The sequence below is a fragment of the Pteropus vampyrus genome, unplaced genomic scaffold, assembly GCF_000151845.1.
Source record: "Pteropus vampyrus isolate Shadow unplaced genomic scaffold, Pvam_2.0 Scaffold548, whole genome shotgun sequence".
NCBI classification, from domain to species: Eukaryota; Metazoa; Chordata; class Mammalia; order Chiroptera; family Pteropodidae; genus Pteropus; species Pteropus vampyrus.
Window position 1 is genome coordinate 356125 of NW_011889329.1, and position 10810 is coordinate 366934.

General features: G+C 46.2%; 1 long non-coding RNA gene across 4 annotated transcripts; it reads left to right on the forward strand.

The window, feature by feature from the left end:
* The first annotated feature begins 1834 nt into the window (after nt 1–1834).
* On the forward strand, nt 1835–8273 carry LOC105308095. Of its 4 annotated transcripts, none has more exons than XR_002777929.1 (3): nt 1835–2299; nt 3405–6902; nt 6985–8273. It is a non-coding gene; the product is annotated as an uncharacterized LOC105308095 (long non-coding RNA). The 4 variants fall into 4 exon arrangements; XR_002777927.1 differs by having other exon boundaries at nt 1836–6696; nt 6793–6902; XR_002777928.1 differs by having other exon boundaries at nt 1837–4667; nt 4779–6902.
* Nucleotides 8274–10810: the final 2537 nt, after the last annotated feature.

Genomic DNA, 10810 nt, shown 5'->3' on the forward strand with positions numbered 1-10810 from the left:
TCTGTAAACTTTTTGGTTAATTAAAAAAAAAAAAAAAAAAAAAAGCTTTGCAGATCCTGCAAAAGACTCTACTGTCTACTCCCCCATTCGCCTCTAAAAAAAAGTCCTCATACGCCAGCGGAAGACCGCGCAACACTTGCAACACCTTAGGTCTGCGAGATCGCCCTTGCAAAGAAATTAAGATTTTACATCAGATGTACAGAAACATTACAGTAAAATGCATGCGAGCGTTAAGTAGCTCAAGAAACTTGAGCGCCGAGCACAGCAGAATCCGTGGTTTTATTTTTGTACACTGATTTTCGTATGTGTGAGTGAGTGAGTGAGTGAGTGAGTGAGTGAGTGAGTGAGTGAGTGTGTATGTGTGTTGCTACTTTCTTTTGGCATCTGATTTTATTTTCCCCCAGCGCCCGCTTCTCCACTACCCCGGGCCCAAGACGCAGGCCGCGATAGCCTCGACCTCCCTCGGAAAGAGAGGGGGATACGGGCCGCGGTGACGGCGTCAGTAGTGCGGCTCAGTATCCCGTGGCTCGCCGCTATCCTTACTGTTCCGCGGAGCAGGCAGCCGGCATCTTGAGCCGGCGGAGTCGGAGTCGGAGTCGGACCACGGCTGGCTGGGAGCCTCCAGGACAGCCCCAGCCTAGGGAGAGCACGCTCCGCAGCGCCTCTGCAGCGCTGTGCGCCTGGCTGCCCACCTGCCCCAAGGCCCCCGGGCCCTTCCTGGCCTGAGTCCGTGCCCAGGGCTGTGGCCGCTGCAGGCTAGCGCTACCCATTGCTATTCCCGTCCAGCACCCGCTCGGTTTGAGCCCTGCTTGCTCGCAGATTTGTCCCACCCGGGACAGGGAGAGACAAAGCAGCTGCGCTTATTTTCTTAGACAGCATTCAGGGCTATTTTTATTATATTTTGCAAATATACAGGAAATATACAGGAAAGTTGAAAGAACAGTACAGGGAACGTCCGCTCTCCCCATCGCCACAATCTGGATGTAACAACTGTAACATATTGCAACATTTGCTTCCCCTTCTCTCGGAATGTGTGCGTGTTAGCTGCATCATTTCACTTCTACACTTCAGCATGCATCTTCTCAGTAGGACGTCAATATCATTCTCACACCTAAGAAAATAAACTCTCTGGTCTTAACAGCCTCTAGCATCCAGACTAAGGGCTCGTTTTCCTCCTGTTTCCCCACTTCAGTCTTAAAATCAGTTTCCCTTCTTGGACTGGGACATGTGTAGACAATTGTTCCCTCCTTCCGTGCTATGTCCCCCAAAGCAGACTGCCAGCAAGTAAAGGGCTCGCCTGGTCACAGGGGCCTCTGTCATTGAGAGCTTGGCAGGATAGCGTGGGCAGGGGAGTCCCGACAAGTCTGGACTCAAACGCTTGGGGAAAGCGCTGCACTCACGCGTTTCATGTACCCCCGGATCCTTCCCAAACCATTTAAGGAACTCCCGGGAAGCACAACGCAAGAGGCTTGACTCAGCTACCTTGCGCCCTTCTGGCAGCTCAGATGGCACCGCGAGGGAACTAGTGGGCGCGGGGTGGCAAGCGTCGTGTAAGTCTCTGTGTCCTTGACTTTGCCATTTTCCATTCTTTTTTTTTCTCCCTGGGACCCTGCTATTCGTCTTTGGACTGGCTATTCTGGGCGCCCTGTGCCCTTCTCGGTCCTTCCCGGCTGCGGGCCAAAGCCGTGGCGTCGAGCGCCTGCACATCCCCCTTTCCTACCGCTCCCTCCCTTCCCCTCCCCCCTTCCGCCTCCGGGCCCGGGAGAAGCGCAGGAACGCTGGGCGGGAGGAGCGAGAGCACCACGTGGCCACGCCCCTGGAGTCGGTTTTTTCTAGGGCCGCTCCGGAGCCCCTCCGCTGGCTGCCCTGCTCGCCTCCCAGGGTGTGCACAGCTCCAGCCCCTCGCTCCGCTCCGCCTCCGCCATACCGCTCTTCGAGCCTCGGCTGCAGCCAGCCCAAGAGCGCGCCCTCTGCGTCGCCAACCCCGACTCCTGGCTCTCGGCTCCTGGCTCTCAGTGCCCGGCTCTTGGTCCTTGCTTCTTGTGTCCGGCCCCTTGCGCCCCACGCCCTCGCCACCTCCCAAGTCCCGGCCCTGCTCCCTGCCCGGGCCCGCTCTCTTGCTATCTGTGCCCCCCCCATCCTTTCTTCCACCCTCTCTCTCTTGCTTGCTTACACGCTCTCTAGCTCTTAGACGCGGCGAAGCAGCTTCGCAGGAAAATCCCAGAAACCTTTGCAAAAAGCTGACAATGAAATTTAAGAAGTTCTTCGATTTCGGCGCCATTTTCGAGTGGATCAAGAGGTGACATACGATTTTTTAAAAAGGGACTTGTTGTCTGGCGTTCCCCTCCCCCCCATACTAACGTGGGTTAGGGCAGACTGAAGAAAATCTGGTGACAATGCTGAAAAAGTTCTGTTGCTTTGGGGTTGTAAAGCACGTTTGGGGACCCGGGTGAAGGCGAAACAGACCTTGAAAGTGTTTAGCACATGAGTGTGGACGGGAAAATTCTTAGGAAACGGGCTGGGAAAAAATGCTAACATGGAGGGGCAGGGAGAGAAAACTGAGTAAGGGGCAGTGACTGTCAGTCTAGCCAAGGTCGAGTGCGACCGGTTTTGACAGACTGTAAATGGAATTTTCATGGCTCTTCTTTGCAAACAGTAAAATAAATATATCTTGAAAATAAATGCAGGATTAATTTTGCATTGTCTTTTCCCACTTAAAACTTTCACAGTTGTTTAGTTTGCCCTGTAAAAAACTTGACATTGGGAAAGTTTGGCACGAATGCATCCAAGGAAGGCACATCGTGCGTTTCAGATGTGAGAAAGAAGGCATCTGCAAAATTAAAACAAAAGGTTGTAAAATATGAACTGAGGAAGAGCCGTATTCTTTGGCTCTTAAATGATCTGGCCACAGTTCAGTTCAGAAGGAGGGGGTGGGGCTATGTGCAACTCGAAAATATCGATTCTTTGTCTATTGTATCAGAGACTGACCCTCTTCTAAAGTGACAAGACGCCTCTTTGTAATCTCTTTTCGTAAGTAAATTTCAGTCTAAGGGGAAATCCATAGAATAGGGCAGCGAGGTGGCTTTTTACGAATGTAAGTCGTTGTACTGTCACTGGGAGAGAAGAAAGGAGTTAAGAGAAGGGTACAAATGAATTCGATTCCAGCGAGCAGAGTTTGTAGAGCAATCTGGACGGGACCTTCGCCTTTGACACCATTGCTATTTCGAATGAACTTTTGTTTTTCTAAGTAGTCAACTAAGGAAATGTTAAATTTGGGATGACTTTAACATCTGATATCATGGTTCACATATTTGTGTGGAACTTAAATATTTAAATGGGAGAAGGTTGTGGGGTTTTAAAATATAACTGTACATTTGCTAAATATCTTTTTTTTTCTTTTTAAGGGCAACCAAGGACGTTTTTCTCCATTAATCCCAAAAATCAATGTAAAAGTTGTAAATAACACAACCAAAACAAGATGGAATTTAGAGACGCTTAATTGTATATCAATTTAGGGAGTGGGTTTATCATTATTAATAACTTTGTTTACCATGACAAAACTAGTGTATTTGGTAACACTGGATTGCAGTCTGGTGTGATGAATTTTGTGCTTAGTCACATTAAATACTCTGCATATTTCATTAACTAATAAATAGGACACAGTATCATTGTACTGGTTTTGAAAAACACATAATTTTTAAATGAACCAAAACACTAAGCAGACTTGGATGTGTCTATCACTTGTATTGCAATGTATTTTAACTTTCAAAACCATTAGAGTTTTGTGCTGGATTTGTTGTTTTAACTTTCAGGTTTGTGATTGAGGGTGACAGAGTAGTTTCTTCTGTGCTTAATTGACTATTTCGTTTAAACAGTAGGGTGGGGGTGGAGGATACATGTAACTTATTGCTAATGTGTGTCCATTTTAAAAAGGAAAAAGAGGAATCTAATGAGTTAACCATTAAGGAATATACACAGTGCTGGCCATTTCAAGACATGAAAGAGTTTCTGTGGAGCTGCTTGAGACAGGAAGGAGTGATTTGACATGAAATATTTAAACATTTGGGTTGACGTTTTGATAGTTGACATTGAAAAGTATAAATTATAAATAAATTCGAGTGACCAGTTTTATATGGAAACAGCCAGGTATTTCATCTAAGCACAGTTATCTCTTATTCTTTGATACCTTTAAAAATAACTCAAAGCAGGGTGTGTGCTATACAAATGAAACACAAGTGGGTTAAAGAGAACATCTGATGTTCGGATGGGCAGATCTGTATTTCCCAGCTATGTATATGTTAGAATCAGCTGAAGCTGCCAGAGACATTTTGGTGATCTCCTTTAAGTCAATAAATGAAAAGTTTTGTGTGTGTTTTTTTTAATGGAGACATTGAATGAGACAGGATTTCTAATATGCAGAAAGAAGAAGTTTCATTAAGACTTTGAAGGTGGCAAGAGTGATCCAGAAATGTTGCCAAACTGCCTCAATGTATTTGATCTTATTACTTTCGGAGGTAAGATTCTTTTCCACCCTAATTCCTACCTCCCACCCATCTGTTTTTCATTTCTACACTTTTCCAAGATTTATCCTATGGGAAAAGAAATTGAGAGTCACACCCTTCGCTCCACCTGCCGACCCTGGAAACCAAACGGTGAAGTTCTAAAAAGTACGTCTATTTGGAACGAAATGTCTTCGTCATAGGTTTTGCTTTATTCTTCGCCAGTGGGCGGGGCGGAATGGAGCTACCTTTCAGTCACCTTGTCTTCTCCACCTGCAGGCACCCCAGTGCGATCCCCCTTCAATCACTCCGAGGGGATGCAGCAGCAATTCATGTTTTGAAGTGCTTTAAAAGGTTCAAAACGTGAGGCGCTGCTATACCCCCTCGCGAGGAATTTGGAAGGTGGGTTCTAATGGACGTGTGTTTCTCTGAGGCGCTGGCTCCCAAGGCCCGCTTAGCAGCAGGTATGTGGGCAGGGGCTTTGGTTTTGATTCCTCTTCACTTAGCGCCTTTCCCTGCCTCACAAGGCGCCACCAAAGTCGGAGGAGAGTGACACTGCTCTGCAGGGGCTTGGGGCGTTAGGGGCACAGCGCGCGGGCAGTGCGCACCTAGGAGGGAAGTGGTGCCCGACTCAGCCGTGCCCTAGCAGCGGGAACACTACTGCAGTGGGCGATCGGTGCTCTGGAGTATTGTTTCTGCTGCCCGGGCAAGGCTGGGACTCCCGCACGGGCGCACCCACCAGGTAAGTCCTAGTGCAGCGCCCGCAGTGTCCGCCCTGGTCGCCGCTAGGGCCGAGTTAGCGCTTTGTTCTCCACCAGACGTTTGCCCGTCTTTGAATATGTAAATAGTGTAAATGGTAGATGCTTCGTTTTGGCACCCCTTTCCCTGCCCTAGGAAAATTTAAGCGATTGAAAAAAAAAATGCTTTCCTGATCACTTAGAATGCCATCCACACGACAAAAAGGAAGAAAGACTGCCTTCAGGCCCCAACAACTAAGTGGGGGCGGAGGGGGATTGTAAAAAGTAAGGAGGACTGCAAAGGGTGACCCACTGCAAGTAGTCCCCAGGCTGTTCTGTGGCTCCTGGTAAATGGTCTAACGTCCTGTGCGTGGACAGGACTTTGGAGTCCAGGAATGATGAAAGTTTCTGGTCCCTACCCCTCCTGTCCCCCAAGTTGTGTTGGGGGAAGCTGCCATCGAGCTCCGGCAGCAGAGGATTCAGCGAGGTGCTGGGCCTTGCAGGCCGCTGACACCCAGGCAGCGTGGAAAGGCGCTGACCTGCAGGATCTAAGGCCTTCAGGGAGAACGGGGACCCTCAGGGTGGCTCCAGAATGAGGCTCTGCGTTTATAACTGCTTCTTGCCCTCTCCCCCCAATCCTAGTCCTGGAATTCTACTCAGGAGGCGCTGTCTCAAGGCCCCTTGGTCGCCCCAGGGACCTCACAGAAGGAATTGCCCTACTGACAAGGCTCTGGCTTGACATTTCCTGCAAAAATGGCAGCATCTCAGCTGTCGACTCGAGTCCTTCGTGCCTCCAAAACTCTGGGCACTGTTGCTAATTAGTGCTGCACAGCTGTCGACCTCTAAAGCCACCTCCGTCCCTCATTGGGGGTCCCAGTCGTCTAAGAGCTTGACAGCCGGCCTAGAAAAGAGAGGGCTCATTCCCTAGCTGAGGACTCCCTTTGCCTAGGAAAATCACTCAGATATTTATTTTTTTGACCTGGCGAATAGAGAGGTAGAGGACTGTTGGTGAAGACAAAGGGAGGTGTGGAACATTGCCATGCTTTATGTCCTCTTAAAAGAAATAAAACACAAAACCCCCTCTAGTCTGGATGGGCTGCCAGGAGCTGATCCTCCCGAAGGCCAGGAGCAGCCCCCCGCCCCCAAAGGCTCGAGGCTGGGGGTGCAGGGGCCCCGAGCTGGGAGTCAGGCTCCGCAGTCTGAAACACCCGCTCTCCCAGACTCCCTTGAGCCGGGGGCAGGCGCCGGGCAGTTTGGGGCCCTTCCGGCCGCCAAGGACTCTCGAGCTCCTAGGGATGCCGCGACTCGGCGACCTTGACCAGGCCCAGCTCCCCGTGGCGGCCGCCTCCACCGCCGCAGCCACGATCCCCAGGCTGGGAAGCTCCGGAGTGGGCTCCCGCCCTCGCCAGCCTGCCTAGGGCCCCGCAGGACCGCAATCCCCAGGCTTGGCAGGCAAACAGGTTCCCGCCCCCGCCTGTCTCTCCCCTTGGGGTTGGGCAGGCACCTCTAGGCTGCCCTCCTGCTTCTCACCAACTTCCCTTCTTCCTTTCTCCCAGCTCTGTACCGGTCCCCCTTGAGCCAGAAAGAGGTCAGGTGGCATGCAGCCCTCTGGGAGGACCAAGCCCGCGCCACCCGGCTCTCTCCAGTGGGTGCCTGCAGGACTCAGGTGAGAGACCCAGCGGGTTGGGGACCGCGAGGGGCAGAGGGCAAGGAGCAAGTAATCCTGACTAGGGGGCGTTGTCTTCCAGAAGCGCAGCGGCCCTTTGCCCAGGGCCCCCAAGAGGCGTCGAGATTGAGGGCGTCCACACAGCCCTCTGACTGCGTGGTGCCCTTTTCTGACTTAAAATAGTCATCTTGCACCATTATTCACGCGATCGAAGTTGCAGTGTGCCTAGATTTTCCTCCAAGGACAAAAATGTGAATAAAGCAATATTTCAGCCAAACATTTCTGTGTCAATTAAGAAGATGGCAATTCGTTCCAGACTATAAATTCTCTTTAACAACTCTCTAAGGTATTCTTTGAAACTGTTTTTCAACATTGCTAAATGTGCATCATAATGTGTGGGAGACTTTTGTAAAGTGAATCAGTTTACAGTCAGCTGATTAATTGATCCAATGTTACCACATTCGAGGAGGCACCTTTCCATTGTTTTCTCATTTTTTCCCAGCACATGTTATTTGTTAGGGAGGAAGCTGTGTGCATACGACATTGTATCAAGTTTATTAGACAGGCGTGGACCTTAAACTAGGAAAAGCTTAGTCTAGGCCCAAAATTTAAAACTCAACATTTCTATAAGTTGTGAGACAAGAGATACAAATTGCTTTTATGTGCTAGATTTGAGCATAATTTTAAAAAAATTAATCACAAGAATATTTTTTAAGGCATCCAGCATCTCCAGTTAGCAGTACTGACTCCCCCCGCCCCCACCCCAACAAAGGAACACTATATCAACACCCGACCCAGGTCTGAACACAGAAGACTCCTGTTTCAAGAAAATACAATCATCTCTCAAAGTCTCTAATTTATATACATTTTTAACTCACTAGGTATTGAAAGCCACCCAAGTGTCCCACAACATGGGGTAAAATATAATCAATCACTCAGTGTAATATTATACATCCTTTTAAAATGTTATTGGAAAATGTTTTATGATTTGTAAGTCGAAATAACCTCCCATCATTTCTTTCTCCCTGTTGCTCCCCCATACCCACGCTTCTTTGTTCCAATTGGCACGTAAACTTATTTTTCCCACCAAATGAGTCAGTCACGATGGGATCATCAATTGATTTGAGCAGATGTGTGTCAATGTTACTTGGAAAACTAGATGCTAATAACCAGGGATGTACAAAAAGGCAGTGGTTGCAACTCTAAAAATTTATGTGTACATACAGACAAGGACTAAAGTGGAACCCAAAACAGGAAAACAGTTGGATATACTCCAGTGCTGGGAGATTGAATGATTGTATGCTGCTTTTGATTTCTGTTAATATGGGCAGCCATCCAATTAAAAGGACCTAATAAGGACTCTGCAGTGCATATTATTTTGTGGATTGTTTTAAAGCACCATACCTTTCAAGTCATCAAGGCGGATAGGGTAGCAGGGGGCTGGATTTGTTCCCCCACCCACACCCTCTTCTGGACTACAGAGCTCAGGGCAACACTTGGAGAAAGCCTGATCCTGCACGGATGGGAGTTAACGTCTAGGCAACTTTCTTGAGAGACTGCAAGATGAAAATAATAAGTTCCCAAAGTATTTTTTTGGAAGATCGATGAAAATTGATTGGTAGGAATTGAAGACTTGAGTCAGGGGCTATATCCAAGTTGGCATACATTTTTAGAGCTCTATTTTCCCATTGACCTGCAGTGTAACATCTTTATAACCCTAACACTTTATATATACATTTGTATTTAGAATGATTACATTACTCTTAACTGAAAAAAGAGCACATATATACCAGTTATAGCAAATGTGCATCTCCCTGCCACTCTATACACTACTCATCTCCCTCATTAGTTACTTATTGCTCAGTAAATGAATAAATATTTGCTAGTTCTCTCCTAGTATTTCACCTATCTGCCACCTTTGCCTCCATCCTCCAAAGGCTGAGACCCCTCTGGGGATAATAAATTGAGCCATTAGGGAGGAGCCCTGAGAAGACTTTCATTTCTGGTTGCTCAGGCTCTGGAACACTCCCCTTACACTAGTGAGCTCTATAATCTGAGCAACAGTGGGACTGTGGGAGGTGGCCCTGGGAACTGAGAACCAAGGTATTGAGAGTCTGATTGTTTTGTAGTGTGATCTCCCCAGGCAGCTCCCTCACCTGTTCCCCCATCCACACCCCCACCTGTTATCCCAAGACCAGACCTTTTTAAGGCTTGGCCACAAAAAATACAATATTCAAAATCACAATAATCTCAATATCTTGCTTTTGTATCATGCATTTACATGCTTTTCCAAATGTTTTCACATTTTCTACTTGTAACAACCTCGAGAGATAAATAGAATAAGGCCACCAATATATATATATATATATTTATATATAGACAAGAAAACTGGGGCTTCTGGAGGCTAAGAATTTGTTCAAGGCTAGTTTGGGGCCTCTTCCTCTAGAACTCATGCTGGAGGAACTGACTGCACAGTAGTGACTAGAGCAGGAAATGGAGGTGAATTAGTTTGGTTAGAAATATTCAACATGAAACTGATTTGTTTTATGATGAACTTTTCCCAACACACTGGACACTTCCCGGGTGAAGCCCAAGATTGGCTCCAGGATGACTAAATAGTGACTGTAAATTACCCAGCTGTGTAGAAGTAGACATACTCGAGCCAAAAAAAAAAAAAAGCATAATTTAAGTTCATTTAAAATCTGTCTTATATTTGGTACTTTCTATAGTTTCAACCAAATAGAATGTCCAACCATAGGGGTTAACTTAATTTAGTCACTCACTCAATGGAACCTTTTTCAGCCATTACAAATAATAATTATTAAGACTATCTAGAAACCTGGAAATTTTAAAAATCAGGGACATAAAATCACATGGACACCATGATTTAAAAGTGGGTCTGTATAGGAGCAAAAACTGGAAAGAACATGCAACAGATATACTTTTACTTAATGTGGTGGGATTTGCGCTAAAGTTTTTTCTTTCTCTACTTTTCCATGTGTTTTTGCTATGCCCTGTTTCTTGTTATGTTGTCAAACATAATTCTCTAAAAAGTCTTTAGGGGTCATGGGTGACAGAAATTTTGGGTCAAGGATGCCTAGACCTCAGACATCTCGGGGATCATCATGTCACGAGAGACCATTGTGCACTTGTGACAGATTGATAACTGAAAGGTCTGGGAGCCACTTATCTCCATAGCAGTACAATTGGTAAGTATTACAAGACAAATTGATGACAAGATCAGAAGAAAAGTGGGCCCTGAGCAAGGAAGAAAGTGGTTGCCATGGTGGGAAGAGGGGAACGAGCTGTATGTTAATAGTTTAATGGGAGTTAGGTGTCAGACTTTGTGTCCTTCACTATTATTTTAAGTTTCCTTTTAATGAATTTAATGAATAAGATTTTATATTCATGCTAGAATGTTAAAGAATTTATGCTCAAACAACTGGAAAAACATTAGCTATAAGTATTGGAGACACAGGGTCGGTCATCTTTAAAATGTTGAGTTCATTTAAGTAGTCAAGAAAAAAAATTAAATGAACAAAAAAAATCACAAAAAAGGATATATAAAAATGTTCATTTCAGTATTTTTAAGGATGGGAATTAGGAACATCCTGACCAACAACAAAGAATTGGGTAAATAAAATGTGGTACCTCTAATACGTGACATGAGAATGTGCTCCTATGAAATATTTGGTGATAAAACAAATGTGCAAATTTTTTGCACTGTTTCCATCTATGCAATCTAAGTATATAGGGAGCATTCTGTATGCAGCTTTGTTTCAATATACAGATAAAAGGCTAGGAGGAAATATACTAAAACTTTAATAGCGGTTATTTCTGAATTGTGGAATATTAAGTGATCAAAGAAAGATGCTGAACTATTTTTGCGATGTGTTCCTAATATGTAA